Source organism: Panthera onca, chromosome B2 (genome assembly GCF_046562875.1).
Source record: "Panthera onca isolate mPanOnc1 chromosome B2, mPanOnc1 haplotype 2, whole genome shotgun sequence".
Classification (NCBI taxonomy): domain Eukaryota; kingdom Metazoa; phylum Chordata; class Mammalia; order Carnivora; family Felidae; genus Panthera; species Panthera onca.
The window spans coordinates 28159098-28179421 of record NC_138343.1 but is presented as its reverse complement, the minus strand read 5'-3'; the positions used below and the strand labels follow the sequence as shown (position 1 = coordinate 28179421).

Here is a 20324-nt window from a genome sequence, read left to right as displayed (position 1 = left end):
ATAATTGGGAGAAGGGGGTTAGATATCAAATGCTTTCTCTCAATACTCTTTTCTAGGTCATATTTATGCCTCTTCTCATTGTCAATATGATTCACTACTATGATCTTTGCTCTGCTCTGCTACTAAATCGTGAAGCTGTGATACAAAGTCCTGGTCCATGTATTAATCATGGTTTTTGTTTTTCTGTATTTTATAATGCTTTGACATCTTGGGGCCTTGCAGACTAGGAAAGGAACTGCCTCTCAGAGGGTTAGCTAATTCCTAGAGAGAGCAAACAACTTGCCAGGAGCAGGCCTTTGATATGCAAACCAACCAATCCAGAGTCCACAGCTACCTTTTCTCAGGCTCCTGCAGTCCAGAACAACATTCCCCAGCCCTAAACACACCAAGGTCAGATACTAGACACCTGAGGATAACTGTAGTTTGCCAAAATCAAACTATCCAATCCTAAACTTGCTCAGCTTGCCTACCCTGCCTTGCCTGTTCCTTCTGAAGAAAAACACAATAAAGGCTCTAGCCATTCTCACACTTTCTGCCTACTGACCAACCCTAGTACTTTCCCCAACCCTGGCTTCTCCCACCCTGCCTGGCAAGGTATGCCCCCTCCTCTTAGGGACTGTGAATAACAAACTGTCTTTTCAAGAGCTACCTTTTCTCCTGCTGTTGGCCTCACTATAACTGAATAATAATAAAACCTACATTTAAAACAGTCCTCCCTTTTCAATCTTTTCTGGGCCACTATGAGTAAATGCCAATCTTCGCTCTTCACCAAAGAGTCTCAGGCTAGCAGGAGGGAAGAAAGAAAGCAAAAAATATTTAGAAATTCCTTAACTCCAAGTGTTTTAAGGGAATCTGGCCACAGTTATGTTTTTATATTATTTATCCAAGGCAAATTAGTGACAGGAGAATCCAGGATTACTGACCTCTGACTTTTGCAGACTACATGAAGAGATGCTTTATTCATTCTCAGAGATGTGTACCATATCACCCATGGTTCCAAACTGACTCTTTGGAAAGGACAGGTTTTCCTGGTGACTCTGAGGATGCAAGGTTCTGCAATTTCCCACATGACACTTTTTGGGGATCTTGACTACTTAATTAGTGGATTAAAGTTTTCATGTGTAATGGACAGTTAGCATTTGAAGTGTATATTTAGAAACAAATATGGCTTTTGCCTTTATTTAAAATATTTTTCAATATAATGTAACACAAATAACATCAGTAAAGGACATAGCCATTAATTAAAAAATAACACAACACGTCTTAGATAATAAGCAAACATCAATTAATAATAGTAATAACAGTTATAATTATTGAACGCTATATTATCCTTCCCATGTAATAACTTTTAATCCTCACAACTTCCCTGTGAGGATACCCTGTTAATACTTTGTATTAACATCCCACAACTAATAACTGAAAGAGCAGGATTCACACGTAGGCAATCTTGCTCAAGTGCCTGTGTCTGTAATCTCTCTCTCTCTCTCTCTCTCTCTCTCTCTCACACACACACACAGATGTACTTCATATATGAAAAAAGCACCAAAAAGAATAGTTTTCACAAGTGCTGACAAGCTGACCTCTCAGCCCAGCTCCACAGTGTGGCCATGTTAATGCACTAAGAGATGCAGACTGCCATTAAGGGCACCACCAACAGTCTATATCAGAACAAAGCAAATTAACTTAAATGGGGTAAAGCACACTGATGTCATTAGAACACACTTTAGTAAGAAAAACCGACCTGTTCAGTTGGGAAGGAAATAAAACCCTAGAAAAGCCAATTAACTAGTAGGAGTCAAAAGACACAGATGCAAATCCTAACTATATGATTTATTCAGGCCCCTTTAAACTCCTAGTTTTCTCATCTATAATATGGGAATAATAGCTAACTTTACAGGTACCCTGAGAGGATTAAATGAAAAATCTCTCCAAACTTTAAAGCTCATTATAAGAATAATACAGCATTGCTCCTCTGCATATATAAAAATCCAACTTTAAGTGAATTTATGGGCTGGGTGAGTCGTTAACTGTGCTGTCATGTTGGAGACTGGATGTGAAACTTTACAGGAGGATGGCCTTAATCTGTTTTAAGACAGAAGAGATATTAACAAAGAAATAAGAAAATTATAAGATTCATGCCACATAATTTGGGAAAGACCCAAGAAGCAGGAGGGAGATGGCTAAATATAATACTGCAACTGTAAACAATTATATCTCAAGACCAGGGAAACTACTTCTTTAAAGCCACAGCACTGTAGTTCACAATCCAATGAAACAATTCCAAATGCTGACTATGATATATACCCAAGATAGTCAAATACTAAGCTTAATAGTCTAAACAATTACTTTATTTTCTTGTTTTTTTTAAATTTTTTAAATGTTTTTATTTATTTTTGAGACAGAGAGAGAGCATGAGCAGGGGAGGGGTAGAGAGAAGGAGACACAGAATCCGAAGCAGGCTCCAGGCTCTGAGCTGTCAGCACAGAGCCTGATGCGGGGCTCGAACTCACAGACTGTGAGATCATGACCTGAGCTGAAGTCGGACGCTTAACCGACTAAGCCACCCAGGTGCCCCATCTTTGTTTATTTTTAATATATTAATTTGAATACCCAAAATAGTTATAGTCCAAAGCATAATTTTCTTGCTTACATTAATTCAAGCATCAATATAGTTTAAGAATTCTTGGTTAAAGAGTCAAATATAATTTTGATTAAGCAAAAAAACCTAGAATAACATAAGAGTGAATGTATATTACAGCTTTGAGCATGGAAAGACTAAGTTTGAACCTGATGGAACAATCCGAACAGTGAACACATCATATAGAAATGTACACCTTCTGGGGTGGTTCAGTCAGTTAAGCGTCTGACTTCAGCTCAGGTCATGATCTCACGGTTCATGGGTTCGAGCCACACGTTGGGCTCTGTGCTGACAGCTCAGAGCCTGGAGCCTGCTTTGGATTCTGTATTTCCCTCTCTCTCTGCCCCTCCCTGCCTGACGTTCTGTCTCAAAAATAAATAAGCGTTAAAAAAATTTTTTTAAAGACATGTACACCTTAGTAAATGAGACAACCAAATTTAAAAGCCAAATGGGAAATTAAAGAAAATGTTCAAAATAAAACATGAATAGCTTTATTATAAATACATCTCACAAAATCAACAGAAAAACACTAAGACTCAAAAAAAAAAAAAATAGAGAAAGGCATAAAGCAGAAAATTCCCAATAGAGGAAATGCAATCAATAAAGAAAAATATGGGAAAAAAAATCAACCTTACAGAAATAAAAATTACAAGGGATTCCACGGTTGGACAATTAGTGAAAAATATTTAAGACAATCATGATTGTCCAGTGAATCTGTGTAGTGCTCCCATGTACTGCTGGCAGCAATACAAACCATTCCAACCCTTTGGAAAACAAAAATTTAGCAAAATGTGTCGAAGTCTTACAAATGCTTGGAATATATTCTTTTTTTCCCCAACATATTGATTCAACAACTCTATACCTTATGCTATACTCACCACAGGTAGAGCTACCATCTTTCACCATACAACACTATTATAATACCATTGACTATATTCCTTATGCTATACATTCATACTGTGCCTTATTCCACAACTAGAATTCTGTACCTCCCACTCCCGTTTACCTGGTTTACCCATCCCTCCTTTCTCCCTCCTCTCTAGCAACTATCAGTTTGTTCTTTGTATTTATGGGTCTGTTTCCACTTTTTGTTTTTTTTTAGATTCCATATATAAGTGAAAGTATATTGTATTTGCCTTTCTCTAACTTATTCACTTAGTATAATGCCCACTAGATCCAACCATTTTGCACATATGGCTAGATCTTATTCTTTTTATGGCTGAGTAATGGTCCACTGAATATATATACCACTTCTTTATCCATTCATCCAATTTAGGTTGCTTGTGTATCTTGGCTATTATAAATAATAGTGCAATAAACAGTAGTGCAAATTAGTGTTTAGTAGTGCAATTTAGTGTTTAGTTAGTAGCTTCAAATTAGTGTTTTCATTTTCTTGGGTAAATACCCAGCAGTGGAATTACTGGATCATATGATATTTCTATTTTTTTTTTTAATGTTTATTTTTGAGAGAGAGCATGCGCAAGGGGAGAGAGGTGCAGAGAGAGAGGGAGACAGAGGATCTGAAGCAGGCTCTGCACTGAGAGCAGCGAGCCCCATGTGGGGCTCAAACTCACGAATCATGAGATCATGACCTGAAGTCCAGCGCTTAACCGACTGAGCCACCCAGGCAGCCCTCTGTTGTTGTTGCTGGGTTTTTTTTGTTTTTTGTTTTTTGTGTGTGTTTTTTTTTTTTTTTTGAAGAACCTCCATACTGTCTTCCACAATGGCTGCACCTATTTACGTTCCTACAAACAGTACACAAGAGCTTCTTTTTCTCCACATGCTCACCAATACTTATTTCCTATCTTTATTTTAGTCATTCTCACAAGTGAAAGGTACTATCTCTGTGGTTTTGCTTTGCATTTAGCTGATAATTAGTATGTTGAATATCTGTTCATTAGTCTGTTACCCATATGTATGTCTTCTTTGGAAAAAATGTCTATTCAGGTGCTCTACTTTTTGAGTTAATTTGGTTTTTTGGTGTTGAGTTCTGTAAGTTCTTTATATATTTTGGATATTAGCCACTTATTATTTGCAAAAGGTGGTAAGTTGCCTTTCTGTGTCATTGGTTTCCTTCATTGTGCACAAGCTTTTTATGTGATGTAGTCCCAGTAGTTTATCTTTGCCTTTGTTTCCCTTGTCTAAGGAGACACATTTAGAAAAATGTTCCTAAGGCCAATGTCAAAAAGATTACTGTCTATGTTTTCTTATAAGAATTTTATGGTTTCAGGTTTCACATTTAGGTCTTTAATCCATCTTGGGTTTATCTTTGTGTATGGTGTAAGAAAGCAGTCCAGTTTTCCCAGCACCATTTATTGAAGAGACTCTCTTTCCCCACTGCATATTCTTATCTCCTTTGTCATAGATTAACTGACCAAGTAAGCATGAGTTTATCTCTGGGTTCTCCATTCTGTTCCATTGATTTATGTGTCTATTTTTGTGCCAGTACCATACTGTTTTGATTATTATAGCTTTGTAGTGTATCTTGAAATCTGGGTGATACCTCCAGCTTTCTTCTTTCTCAAGATTGCTTTGGCTATTTGGGGTCTTTTGTAGTTCCATAACAAATTTTAGTATTATTTGTTCTAGTTCTGTGAAAAATATTGTATTTTGATATGACTGGATTGAATCTGTAGATTGCTTTGCGTAGTAGAGACGTTTTAACAATATTAATTCTTCCTAACTGTAAGCATGTTCTTTCCATATGTTTTTGTGGTCTTCAATTCCTTTCATCAATGTTTTCTAATGTTAAGAGTACAGGTCTCTTACCTCCTTTGTTAACTGTATTCAAAGGTATTTTATTCTTTTTGGTACAAGTGTAAATGAAACTGTTTTCTCAATTTCTTTCTGCTACTTTGTTATTAGTGTAAACACAACAGATTTCTGTATATTAATTCTGTATCCTGTAACTTTAGTGAATGCATTTATTAATTCCAATAGGTTTTTGGTGGAGTCTTCAAGGAATTTTTTTATATAGAATCATGTCACCGGAAAATAGTGACAGCTTTTCTTCTTTAACAATCTGGATGCCTCTTGTTTTTTGCTTTTTTTGTTTTTTTGTTTTTGTTTTTTGTCTGTCTTGGCTAAGACTTCCAGTAGTGTGTTGAATAAAAGTGGTAAAATGGACATCTTTGTCTCATTCCTGATGTTAGGGGAAAAGCTCTCATTTCTTCACCATTGAATATAATGTGAGCTATGGGACTGTCATATAAGGCCTTTATTACACTGAGGTATATTCCCTCTAATCCCACCTTTTTGAGATTTTTTATCATGAACAGATGTTGAATTTTGTCAAATGCCTTTTATGCATCTATTTAGATAAATATATGATTTATATCCTTCACATGTTGATTGATATGGGAATACTGAGCCATCCTTGCATCCCATAATAAATCCGACTTGATCATGGCAAATGATCTTTTTAACGTACTGTTGAATGTGGTTTGCTAATATTTTGAGACTTAAAACATTCTTAAAAGGTGACCAATGTATAAAATAATCCAAACCATGAGGATTATTAGGCATGAAGGTTTCCATAACTGCAATTATTTATTAACACAAGGGGGAAAAAAATAAAAACATCCCAAACAACTAGAAAACGACTTACGTAAAATATGAAGGTCTATCCAAGGAAAAAATTTTTTTTAAGTTTATTTATTTTTGAGAGAGAGCATGTGCAAGCGAGAGGGAGAGGGGCAGAGAAAGAGGAGAAAGGAGAAACTGAATCCCAAGCAGATTCCACACTGTCAGGGCAGACCCTGACATGGGGTTCAAACCACAAACTGTGAGATGATAACCTGAGCTGATATCAAGAGTCAGACACTTAACCGACTGAGCCACCCAGGTGCCCCATCCAAGCAAATATTATGCAGTAAGTGATATATTACAAAAAGATGCCAGAGCAAGAAAATATTTATAACAAATTAGTTTTTAAAAGGGGCCGTGTGTGTGTGTGTGTGTGTGTGTGTGTGTGTGTATGTAAATATGTAAATCTATATTTAGCAAATCATTTAGCATTTTAGAATACTTACTTCAAGGAACTTTGTGGTATATTTTTAAATCATTTTGTGTATGTATGTATATACATTATATTATGCATAATATATTATAAAGCTTCCATGGGACAGTCTTCTGACTAGATGTTTGGAAAAATTTCAGCCTGCTTATCAAATGCCCTTTACTGGTCAAGAGCCTATTGGGAAGAAAGAGAAAATTGACTCAATGGACATCATTCTAGCACAGACAGTTTCTATTAAAAACGTAACTATGGGGTACCTGGGTGGCTCAGTCAGTTAAGCGTCCAACTCTTGGTTTCAGCTCAGGTAATGATGTCACGGTTTGAGTTCAAGCCCCACATTGGGCTCCCTACTGTCAGCGCAGAGCCCACTTCAGATCCTCCGTCCCTCTCTCTCTCTGCTCCTCCCCAACTTGCAGGTTCTCTCTCTTAAAAATAAACAAAACATTAAAAAATATATTAAAAAAAAAAAAAAGAAAAAACCTGCCTTTGTACAAGTATATATGTTTGAATGGATATGGGAAAGTCTAAGATGGATAGACACCAGAGGTTAACATTACAGGAGGAATGAGACTGGAGAGGGTAGAGGGGTCAGAGAAGTCATGTTTTTTATACATTTTTATATTGGTTTCCCTGTGGCAGTGAACATGTATACAAATTTTTCAGAGATGTAGTAAGGCCTTGGACACAGAAAGGTCAATTCCAGAGCATGGTATGGAGTAACCCTATGAATGGGGATACAAGGCAGTATATAGCTTCCTTGGTAATGCTGACCACATAATGTTTCCTCTTGACAGATCTGGAACTGCTGATTTCTCTTATTAATGGATTTTCTTATGAAAGAGATAACAAATAATATTCCCTACATTTAACAAAAAAAGAAAGGATGGGGCACCTAGGTGGCTCAGTGAGTTTAGCGTCCAACTCTTGATTTCAGCTCAGGTCATGATTTCATGGTTTGAGATCAAGCCCCACATCAGGCTCTGCACTGATAGCATGAAGCCTGCCTGAGATTCTCTCTCTCTACCTCTCTCTCTCTGCCCCTCCCTTGTTTGCACACACACACACTCACTCTCTCTCTCTCAAAATAAATAAGTAAACATTAAAAGGCGGGGGTGGGGGGAGAATTGCTGTACCAAGGTCTCTGATAAAGAACTGTCCTCAATGGGCTTGGCTAAGACTGCATCATGTGCTTTTCTTTACTCCTAGGACCTAGTCCAGTACCAGAACAAAGCACATACTCAGTAAAACAGTGGTTGGGCTGAACAGACCTGGGAACACATGGGCTGTCAATTCTCTCTTCTTTTGGCTCTTCAGGGACAGCAGCAAACTTTAAGCCATGTGGAATTTTAGCTATGAGAATTGAGATGTGGTCTTTGAACAGAATGTCCGCTTGATTTGTACCACTGCAGGATATACACCATTTCTTGATTCTGTATCATGTCCCACACACTATTTTTTAAACCAGTAAATCTATCACTTGTTAGCCTCCAGGCTAAGATCAAATGTAAACTAATAAATCCATGCCACACTAGCAATCAAAAACTACTAAAAAATTGAGTCTTCTAACTACAACCTAAAAGTTTACTCAAACTGTGACAGCTCCTCTTAATACTCTATACAGAAATGCTAACTATAAAGACAAGTTATTTGTTCATGCCACAGAAAGGAATCAGAAATGAATCCAAATTAACCACAAAGTGCAGAACAACTCATCTTCTATGGGTCACCTCTGAGTGACAGTAGGTCAAGTTCAAACGTGGCCTCTAATTACAAGGCCCAAGAGGTGAAAAACTTGATACTGTATTGCCTCTTCCATAAAGAATTACCTGAAAATCAGAAATTCTAATGAGTAGGGTCAGATCTTTAATACTGTGTCCTTTTCAAAAAAATATCTTAAATGTCTAAATCAAAATTAGTTGTACCTCTCATAATTCTTTACATTAGAAAAATACTTATTTTTCAACCATCCTTTATTTCTATAAAAACTAGGCCAAAACTGACTTAAGTTTGATTTTTCAAATGTCAAAATCCACACATAAAAAAGAAGAGCAAAACCAAAAATATATTCTAAAATTCTACTTTTTGGTTCTAAATAATAAAAATTCCAAAGACAGTAATTTTTGTCTTAGATTTAAAGATGAACTTGTATTCAACAAAGATGCACTTAGAAATGCTATTTTAAAAATGCTGCCAAAGCAGTGTAGCTCAAAAGACAATGTTTCTCTGCCCTTGAAAGAGAATCAACTGCTGTTGAGGCCAATTGCCACCTCCGTTACATAGACCAAAACTCTGCTCCTCTTCCTTTTCAGTGTTCATTAGCCCAATAAAAGCAAAGCAGGAATGGAGGGATTTGGTTCAATCAGGATTTATCCTTTTAGAGTTCTAGATCAAATTTCAAAAGCCAGTTAGCAACGGCATTGCTCAGTTCAAGACAGGATGAGAACAGGTCCCTGCATGACTTACTCCTACAAGGAAGGGCTGGGTGACTGACATGGCATTTCTATAAAATATAAGCCTAGAGCATTTCACAGCTCCTGTTAAATATTTCTGAGTTTCTGAAACATAAGTTCAATTCTACTTATAATGTTTACTTGATTATACCCATCGTTTATCAATGTTTTTTCTATCTATAGAATTTTCACTCATTAGGTAAAAGAAATAGGGTAATGACTGACACCATGCACATATTTTGCCATAGTCAACACAAAAGGTTACATATTATATGACTGCATTTATATAAAAGTTCAGAATAAGTAAACCCATAACGATAAAGTATATTATTGGTAGCTAGAGAAGGGGGGATGGAAAAGGATTGACAGGATTCAGAGTTTTCTTGTGGAGTAAGGAAAATGTTCCAGGATTAGATAGTAGCAATGTTTTGCATAACACTAATTTTGCTTCAGAATTCTTGGGAGCAATAGATTACCATTTTCACCACCAAACAGAACACTCAAAAAATGGACACAAGAGGAAATACAAGATGATAGCATTAAAAAAAAAAAAAGCATTTGACACTACTTGAATTCTTAAAGTCTTCTGATTTAAGATCAAATGAGATGAAAGAAAGAAAACCTTGGCCAGGACGAAAGAACAGGAGGGAGTAGGAAAGACTTTATTTACCCTCCCAGTGATGGAAACTGAGTTCATTAACTAAAACTCAGGGTAAAAATAATGGGGAAGAGGTACCTGGGTGGCTGAGTCGGTTAAGCATCAACTCCTGACTGCAGCATAGGTTGTGATCTCATGGTTCCTGAGGTGAGCCCCACATTGGACTCTGTGCTAACAGCCCGGAGCCTGCTTGAGATTCATTCTCATTCTCTCGCTTTTTCAAAATATATAAACTTTTAAAAAATAAGTAAATAAAACAAAAATGACAGGGAAAATAGTGGAACAACAATAAGCTAGACATATTAACCTCTCTGGAAAATGTCAGTGGCCGAGACTTTCCAGTCCTAGACAACACATCGGTAACACCAACTCCATTCCAGCAAGACTGTGGGGAAGATGGGGAAATAAAGAAGCTAAGCAATGCGAAATCCCAAGTGATATCAACAGTCTAGTGTTTACTTAAATGACAAAATACTTGACTATCTTAGTAATAATGTTCAGAAGTGAGAGAGGAACAAAAATCAAGATACTACTGCTAATTTATTTACAATGAAAGAATTAGAAAAAAAGATATTGTCCTAAATTTATACTAATGCATAAAAAGTTTCACTTGTCTCAACCTGTCAGATCTGTATTATAAGCCAATATCACTGTATTATAAGCCAATATGACAAATATAATAATTACAGTAAACAGGCATGCCAAAATCAATGCAGATTTTCAAAAAGGGTCAAGGAATCAACTGTCAGCTTAAATTGGTTAATTCTATTAAAATTGTTAAACATGACAGACTGTTGTCACACAACTCCCAGATTCTTTTACATGAGCAGAGTTGGATTAATTTGACCCAATTTTGTATAATAGCTTTTCCTATTTCTAAAAATACATCAACTTTGTCACTTACTTAAAATCTCTGCTTTACTTCTCTAGCTTGACCTCAAAAGAAACTTCTTCAAGGCCATATATCTTGACATAGTGAAAGCAAAATAATCACAGCACTCAGCAGTGCTATTAACATTTCTGAGCCACAGGGATTAAACAGGCAGATGCTATGGAAAGTGCCTGTTGGGAGAAGACAGGGAGTTGAGACTGCACCACAGCTGTGAGGGATTGAAGCTGCTAGCTATGGAATCAAGTTTAGGAGAAACTCTGGGCACAATTCCGGCATCCGAAATAAATTAAAGTAAACAGTCTTGCTCTCTCTCATCCACCCTGTTAGCAGCCTCTCGACTGAGTGAGACCACACACTCAGACCACACAGCGCCAGCTGAACTCCTCGCACGCAACATCTACAAGCTGTCACTCGGCAGCACAGAGGGCAAGGGGGGGGGGGGGAGGTTGAAGGAGAGTGAGAAAAGAGAGAGGGAAAGCGGGGAGGGGAAAGTGGAGAATCTCCTCTACATACAGCTGGACTGAGTGATATGTGGTTTAGAGAAAGGGAAAAACCTCCCTGAGAAAACAAGCTGGCCATGGCCTTGTGTATCCTTGACCTGTACTCCCCCATACCAATTTAGTAGCTGATGAAGGATTAACAAAGCATGCATTTAACATCAATTAACCTTCTATCCATCACAGGTCAAAAGAGAAAACTGTCATTATAAAAGTATTTCATTAAAATAAAGAGGAAAGGCCACATTTTCTTACAATTTATAATGTATACTTAAACAAGTGCATTTTCTTTTCTTTTATATTATATTGGTTTTAACCCGTCTGCTTCTTTTCCTTTAATGGAGCACACAGAATGAATTTAGTGTTTCTGCAACAGAGGTCAGAAAATTTTAATTTTGTAATTTTCCCATACTTCACTGTAACACAACCTTTGATTTTCCAAAATATTTACTGGTAGAATAACAGAGGGTAAAATATCTTTTACATAACTTCAGTCTAAATATACATTTAAAAAAATAACTAGTAACAAAAATATTAAGGGAAAGAAACAGAAAAATAGTAACCACAAAAGTAGCTTTAGAATGATTAACCAAATTTTTACTATATATTAAAGAAGAATTTTGCTGATTTTTTTTTGTAAATTTTTTTTTAAATGTTTATTTATTTTTGAGACAGAGACAGAGCATGAATGGGGGAGGGTCAGAGAGAGAGGGAGACACAGAATCTGAAGCAGGCTTCAGGCTCTGAGCTGTCAGCACAGAGCCCGATGCGGGGCTCGAACCCACGGACCGTGAGATCATGCCCTAAGCCGAAGTCGGACGCTTAACCGACTGAGCCACCCAGGTGCCCCTGCTGATTTTAATAGCTAACAAGAAATAAGTGATCAGGTGTCTTACCCTCTGAGGTCCCCAGAGGCTCGGTTCAGCTAAAGGGATAAGACCAGGAGTTGGAAATAACAGGAGTTCTGATTCACTGGAGACTTGAAGAACCCTCACCAAAGAGGCCAGGGAAAGCCTCCTGATGTTAAAGCACTATTTTCTTAAATCAGGCCACAGAAAAGTGAAAGTTTTCCCCCAAAAATAATAGCACTAGATAGATTTTTCCTGTCCAGAGTCATCATGGATCCAAAGGACCCCAGAAAAATCTCATTACAGAGATGCCTAGAGTTTCAACGATAAAATTACATGCCACTAGACTCAGGCCGCCCAGCAACAGAACCAAATGAAGAATTCACCACATCCTCTTTGAGTCATGTTCAACCTGTTCTAGAATAGACTTGCCTCTTGGGGTTGGGCTGGGCTAACCCCAGAGGGATCTCCTTGAGATACTGGAAAAGGGTTTTAAAGAATGGTAATTTGTTTCCTTCCATTTTCTGTAAACTCATTCTACTTTTCCTGTGCAGGGTCAAGATCAAGTTATCTCAGCACAAAACACATTTTACCATCTAAGGGCACAGGGTGGGACAAGTCTCAAAGACGGGGACATGAATTCTTCTATCCAACATTTTTTTTTTTTAAGTATGCAAGGCAGGGATGGATGGGAGGGGGAGAGAAGGAGAGAGGGAGGGGGAGAAGGAGAGGGAGGGAAAGGGAGAAAGAGGGAGAAAGAGGGAGAAAGAGGGAGAAAGAGGGAGAAAGAGGGAGAAAGAGGGAGAGAGGAGAGAGGGAGAGAGAAAGAGAATCTCAAGCAGGCTCCACTTTCAGTGTGGAGCTTGATGCAGGGCTGGATCCCATGACCCTGGGATCATGACGTGAGTCATCTGCACAAAGGAAGGACTGAACAAATAAGAGATAAAGCATCCCTACTTTCCCAGCTCTTTTTAGACTTCTTTCCTTCATCACTCCTACAAACAAAATATAATTTAAATACACAATTTTTAAAATTTTTTTAATGTTTTATTATTTATTTTTGAGAAAAAGAGAGACAGAGAATGTGAGGAGGGGAGGGACAGAGAAAGAGAGGGAGACCCAGAATCCAAAGTGAGTTCCAGGCTACACGCTGTCAGGACAAAGCCCTATGCGGGGCTCGAACCCACAAACCATGAGATCATGACCTGAGCCAAAGTCAGACACTTAACTGACTGAGGCACCCAGGTTCCCCAAAATAACTATGTTTTTAAATGAAAGCATAACTTTTTATGTGTTAATTCGTTTGGGAAAAAAAAAACAATGATTTTAAAAATAAAACTTTCGAGGGGCGCCTGGGTGGCTCAGTCAGTTAAGCGTCCAACTTCGGCTCAGGTTATGATCTCGCGGTTCGTGGGTTCAAGCCCCATATCGGGCTCTGTGCTGACAGCTCAGAGCCTGGAGCCTGCCTCAAATTCTGTGTCTCCCTCTCTCTCTGCCCCTTACCCACTCACACTCTTGTCTCTCTCTCTCTCTCTCAAAGATGAATAAACATTAAAAAAAATTTAACTTTGATAAATGGCACTGAATTATGTATCTATAAACTTATGCATCTATAAATATTACATATATATAGGGGTGCCTGGGTGGCTCAGGTCAGTTAAGGGTCCAACTTTGGCTCAGGTCATGATATGATCTTACGGTTTATGGGTTTGAGTCCCACGTTGGGCTGTGGGCTGACAGCCTGCTTCGGATTCTGTGTCTCCTCTCTCTCTGCCCCTCTCCCATTTGTGCACTGTCTCTCTCACTCTCTCCCAAAAATAAATATTTAAAAAATATACAAACACACATACATAATGAAAAAAAAAACCCTTCACTCTTGCTATAATGTTTTGCAGTAAAGGGAAGGGAATGTACAAGAAGTAACTAGAAAAGAATACTGGAAGCAAGAGAGTATATAGGGGAAAAGCCTGACAATTTGGCTCTCTAGAGCTCCCACATAACTGATCTGTTACATAAATACTTGAGTACACAGCTAATCTAAAACAAACACTGGATTCCATCTTAATTAGTTCCATCAATTAAAAGTCTCATTCTTTATTTCCCAGAAACTTTAAAATCCCCTGCCTCAGCAGGCTAAGTCTTCCTAGAAGACAATTAGCTTCACTACACTTCAAAGTCAAAAGCTGTTAGGTCTAAAGGTGGCTGGTTCTCTAAATTATGTCACTGGACACTGATAGCATACTGAAAGTGAAACAGGCCAGTGCAAATCCACCACCCTCCAAAAACACAAACAAAAACAAAAATTTTAAAGAAAATACACTACTCAATGGAAGGAAAAAGGAATCGTAGTTCATGTAAAAGCACAGCATTATTCATTCACCAGTCTATTGCCAATTGTACCCATGTCCCTTACCACCCTCATCTTCATTAGATTTACATTGGGTGAACAAAACATTACTTCTTGATATTTCAGAAAATATTATTTCTTCAGAAAAGAAAAGCATCCCAGTGTTTTTTTTTTGTTTTTTTTTTTTTTCAGAAACACAGATCACGTGGACAATACTGAAGAAGGCATTATCAAATAAAACTGATTTTTATCTTTGTTTAGTCCATCAAGAAGATTTGGGATATATACAGATTGGTCATCTAGCACCTCAAAAGATGACAGTGCTGGATTCCTCATTAAAGAGATAAATAAACTAAAATTTGGAACAAGGAACCTCAGATAATTCAGTCAAAACAAATATTTATTAAGGACTTGCTATGTCCCAGGCACTATACTGGGAAAATGATAGGAACAAGATTTTGTGACAAGGAAGTCATGGATGACCCTGACATTCAATAGAGTGATAGGTACTGAAACCAGAAAGCAGTGGGATGAGTGTGAAATGGACTTAAAACAACTATTTAAGAATTTTGCCTAGGATGGAAAAAAATTTGAATAGAGGAATGCGAAATCAAAGGAGCATGCTAGTTTTTTATTGTTACTGTTTTTCTATTTTGCTTTAATTGTCATCTGTCTCTAGGCATGATTAAAGGCTGACAAGAATGAGCCTTTGGCCAATGAACAACTAAATAAAGTGCTCCCAAAGGCAAGAGTGGATACAGAGGCCTGGGACATATGTCTTAGGATAAATGCAATCTCTTTTGGGGTAACTGGGGAAAGAAGAAAGGTTTTTTGGAAGAAAAAGCATGGGATTCTCCACTGATAGTTCTATTCGTTGTGAAGTAGGTGGCAAGAGTATCTGCTGGGAGTATAGATTATGTGAAAGGATGAGAGATTTGAGAAAAATGGAAAATGCTTAAAATACATTCTGCAGAGAGCAGAAGCAAACACTTACAAGGAAAACCCTAGAAAACTCTTTGATGGTCAGTTGAGACTGATGACCATGGATCCATAGGAGTACAAATCTAGATGCTAGAATTTTCCCCTGTTGGTTTCAGCAACTCAGTTCAAGCATTAAAGAAGGTAAAGAACTGAGATGGTCCAGGGTGGAGAATTTGCCAGCCAGATGCTACAAACAGATAATAATACAATTGAGCATTCTGGTATGAGAGTGACCAAAGATCCAGTAAAAGTGCAGCTGTAATGGAGGTAACTGAGTGAGGGTGAGAAAGATAAGACCTAAGCAAAGAGTGGAAGATTTGAGCTTTGCATTTCAGAAGTGGACTAGTTTCAGGTATCGGCATTTTAGTCCTGCTTCCCCACTCCCAGGTACATCTCTGGCAATAGCCATACCCCTTTGCTTGGCTCCAGCTCTCAGTAGGCTGTAGTTTGTCCTTTTGTTCCCTCTACTTGTTGTCAGTTTCTCTTTGGGCCTCACTGTCCCTTGTTTGTTCCCTAACCCTGCCCACACCTCTGCAAGTAGTGCCTTTATTAAAATCTCCCTACTTGAACCATCTGGCATGAATTCTGCTTCATTTATCCAGATACACATCATGTCAATCACATGGGGATTTCATTAAACTAAAACCAAATATCCCTGGCTTTCAGTCTTGTTTTGTCTTTCAGTAAAATTATAATACAACCAAAGTTAAAATCATATAATCTTCAATATCACATAACTTTGTAAGTGGAAAAGGCCTTTAAAAATTCAGGAAATTTGGGGCAGCTGGGTGGCTCAGTCAGTTAAACGTCTGACCTCACAGCTCGTGAGTTCCAGCCCCACGTCAGGCTCTGTGCTGGCAGCTCAGAGCCTGAAGCCTGCTGACACTGTCTCTCACTCTCTCTCTCTTTCTCAAAAATAAATAAACATTAAAAAATAAAAATTCATCAAATCTTACAGATGAAACTATGAGACAACCTTACAAGAGCAGCACAGCTAGCGAGCAGCACAGCTAGCAAGCAGCAAAAGGAGAACTCATTCATCAATGCACATTATTGAATGCTAACTTTGTGCCATGCACCACTCTAGGTGCCTGCTTGGATCCACCTTATGCAGCTTACATTCTAATTAACTAAACTCCAGGTTTCCCAAATCCCAGTGTCCACTGTTGTTCCCACTACCAGCACCAAGACATATTTTAAGCAGGAAATAGTAAGTAGAAGGAATTACTAAAATCAAAACCGAAAATTAAGCCTGGGATGCACCCCAGTCTTAAATGCTACCAATGGTATTAAAGTTAAAGAATGTTGATGAAACTTTAGAGCAAGCCTAATACAATTTTCCTGGGGGAAAAAAAATGCATAATAAGTCAGTTCCAAACCCCTCAGCTTTACCTTCAAGGCACTCCATAATCCAAAACATACTTACTTACCAGCCTGTGGGCCTTCTTCTGTGTGCCACCCAGGCGTTCCAGTGCCTTCCCTATGAAGGGCCACATCCTCCCCATTAAGGTCTGACCTCCATGAAGTTTTCCCAATTACTCTAACCCCAAAAGATCCCCTTCTCTGAATTCCTGCTATTCTTACACTAAATATTATAGTTTAGTTCTTAGATATTCTTTAATTGAGAGCAAAAATGCCCCTTCTGAATCTAAGCTAATATTATTTCTAATGTGTATGTCAAGCATATGCTAAAGTGGGAGATACAAAAATGGCCAAAACTAATCTCCATCCAGCCAGAACTTAGCCTTTTGACAGATGTAAATACCAGTAATACCTATAGCCCCTAAAACAACACAGGGATAGGACAAGTGCTAACTGGTTTTGGATTCACTGAGCTGAAAAATTTCAAACCCGGAAAAAAATCTTAATCTAGTTTTATATATTCCCTGACTACAGGAAAAAGGAAACTGAAGCCCAAAGAGGCTATGCCCATGCTATGAAGAAGGTAGGTGGTAGCTCACAGACAAGTAAATGGCTGCTTTGACTCCTAAGCTGAAAAACCTTTTGACTCCATAATTTTCAAACTGAGGGCCAAAGATGACTATAGATGTACCCATAGCTTCAAGAGTCATATTCTCTACAATTACTTTAAGTTTGTGTATTTGTATCAAGAGTAATTATTTTATGGGCCCCTGGGTGGCTCAGTCAGTTAAGCGTCTGCCTTCAGCTCAGGTCATGATCTCACAGTTTGTGGGTTCAAGCCCCACGTCAGGCTCTGCACTGATAGCATGGAGCCTGCTTCCGGTTCTGTCTCCCTCCCTCTCTGCCCCTCCCCCACTCACTCTCACTCTCTCAAAAATAAATAAACATCTTTTTTAAAAGAATAATTATTTTAAATTAACATAAACATACACTGAACCATGTGATAATAACAACACTACTACCATGCAATTTCACCAGGCAATCCAGGAGATGCATGAACACATTCCTCACCATCTGAGAACAATCAACATTCTAGCATACTGCTTAGCACAGTGATCAATGTTATTTCCCATGCCAGTCAATTTCAAAATCCTCTCTACTCAACACTGGCCTAAAACTTATCCATTCAATAAACACTGAAGCTCCTGGGATGTGGTAGGTGCTAACTAGATCCTGGCTACATGAAGATGAATAAATTGGAAAATGGGTGAAAAAGTAATTAAAAGATTAACTATATACATAACTATACATAGCATTTCCTATACTCTGGCTTAATCCTGCCATTTCCTGGTGCTAGAAATTATGCAAAGTCCTCTACTAGAAGGCTGTTTTGCAAAATTTGAGTTCTGATTTCATTTTCCCTACAATTCATACATAACAGGCTCTCAAATATTAGTGCAATGAGTGAAAATTTAAGCAGATTAACAATCATCTTTTCAAAAGGTAACATTTCAAAATTATATTCAGTACAGAAAATTAAATGCTTGCCACGATAAAAAAGAAATTTCTGAACCTTTCAAGAGTCATTCCAAATTACACTGGGGGATCCTGTTTCCTTGTTTAAATTAAGTTCCTACTTAGGGGCCCCTGGGTGGCTCAGTCAGTTAAGTATCCAACTTCAGCTCAGGTCATGATCTCACCTTTGGTGAGTCTGAGCTTGAATGGGACTCTGTCTCCCTCTCACTCTCTGTCCCTCCCCCGTTCACATTCTCTCTCTCTCTCTCAAAAATAAAAATAAACATTAAAAAAAAAAATGTTTTAAAGTTCCTAAACAGAAGAGAACATTTGAGTAGTAAACACACATCATCCTCTTTTTATTACCACCCTTTCAGTCAACAACTTTGGACACACAGATGATCCTCAGGAAGCTTCTGGCATTGTTTCTGTTAGTAGAGTCAGTTACACAGAGCCTGACTAGAATGTACTAATGTTTATACAGAAAATATAATGTATTAGGAGACTGAGCCACAAGACCTCAGTTAGAACTAGCTTTACAGGGTGCCTGGGTGGCTCAGTCGGTTAAGCCTCAGACTTCAGCTCAGGTCATGATTTCATGGTTCATGGGTTCAAGCCTGGCATCAGGTTCTGTGCTGACACCTCGGAGCCTGGAGTCTGTTTCAGATTCTGTGTCTCCCTCTCTCTCTGCCCTTTCTCCGCTAGTACTCTGTCTCAAAAACAAATAAACACTAAAAAAACATTTTTAATAAAAAATTAAAAAATAACTAGTTTTTCAATATAGTGCCATCCAAATGATTTAATTAAAGTGTGGCTGGGTAAGCCTTTTTAAAAGGTTTCCTTGTAAGTTTACTCAGATTCATGGGAGGAAAAAAAAAAAACTTTCTCATACCTATCATTATAATTGACCTTTACTGATTAAGAATAGCTTATTTCCATTTAAAGACAATCTTTTGCAAGAACCGTTTCTTGGAAATTAAGGAAGTGTCTATACAAAATCTTGGGATAGCAAGCTAGCATCACCAGGCGTACATGAGAGATGACACCGTGTTTGGGTGTGCAGGCTGTAGAGCTTCGGTGCCTTGTCTCGAAGTTAAAAGACTAACTACAGGCTAGTTACATAACCACTCCGGGCTTCCGTTTCTCCCTCTGTAAAATGGGGATAATATACAGCATCTACCTCTCGTGAGAATTAAGTTAGTAAATGTAAACGCTTAGAACAGTGAATGAAAGGCACCTAGAAAATGCTCAGTATAGCTCTAAATGACGCAAACTTAAGCAAAACAAGCAAAACATGTCTCACATTCGCTCTTCGCGAATAAATTCTTACACCTGACACAGTGACAATACGCAGGGACGCAAGGGGGACGAGTGAAGCCGACTACAACCAACCGGTCGATGGTCAGTGTTCTGGAGGCCCATGACCGGCGCAGGGGTGAAGGTCTCTGGGCCTCTAGCAGGTGTCAGGGACGGCGCGGAGGTGCGGACAGGAACCGCGCGGCGCCTTCCTCCTCAGTCAAGGACTGAAGAGCGGTGCAGGAGACTGACACCGGCGCCGGCGGACCACTTCCACCCGTCTCTCTGGGAACCAGGCCAGCCGCCGGCGCTCGCCGCCCTGCCTGTCCGTACCTCCCCAGGCTGGCCTTCAGCCAGGACCTCCAGGCTCCACAACGTACCTCCAGCCTGCCTGCCGCCCCCTACGGCCTGCAACGACCGAGCTCCCGGCGGCTCTTGCGAAGAGTCCCGGGCGGTGGCTACCCTAACCGCCGGCGCCTTCACTTCCGCCCGCTGGGAGCGCCGAGAGCGTCGATCCGCCGGATAGTCGAGCTCCGAGTCCTAGATGATCCAAGCCTCTGCGGGAAGAGCTGGTGGGAGGGTCGGGACAGGCTTCCGGTAGGGCTGGGACTGGCGCTGGGGCCGCAGGACAGAAGGCGTGGCTGGGACGCTGGAGGGTTGGGGCGGGGAGGCCGAGGGGATCCGCAGCTTGCAGCGTCGGTTCGGTACCCTCTGATCTCCTCTAGGAGGATGTAGGATGAGACGGTGCGTTTCTGGTGGGTTCTGCACCGAATCGGGATGTTGTAGTTCCTACCGAGGCTCTTGAAGGGTAGGCAAGACACA

The 20324-nt window shown here is 39.1% G+C and overlaps 1 protein-coding gene across 3 annotated transcripts in view; it reads right to left on the bottom strand.

The window, feature by feature from the left end:
- The window catches only part of EXOC2 (exocyst complex component 2), a 283103-nt gene extending 263100 nt beyond the window's left edge, over nt 1–20003 (bottom strand). Inside the window, exons 1-2 of one of the 3 annotated variants that reach the window (XM_060614962.2) lie at nt 19883–19982; nt 6914–7081 (exon numbers count right to left, since the gene is read on the bottom strand). The gene's annotated coding sequence lies outside the window, so the exon portion shown is untranslated. Of the gene's footprint in view, nt 1–6913; nt 7082–19882 lie in introns of all 3 variants that reach the window. The other 2 variants (XM_060614965.2, XM_060614961.2) reach the window with 2 other exon arrangements.
- Nucleotides 20004–20324: the final 321 nt, after the last annotated feature.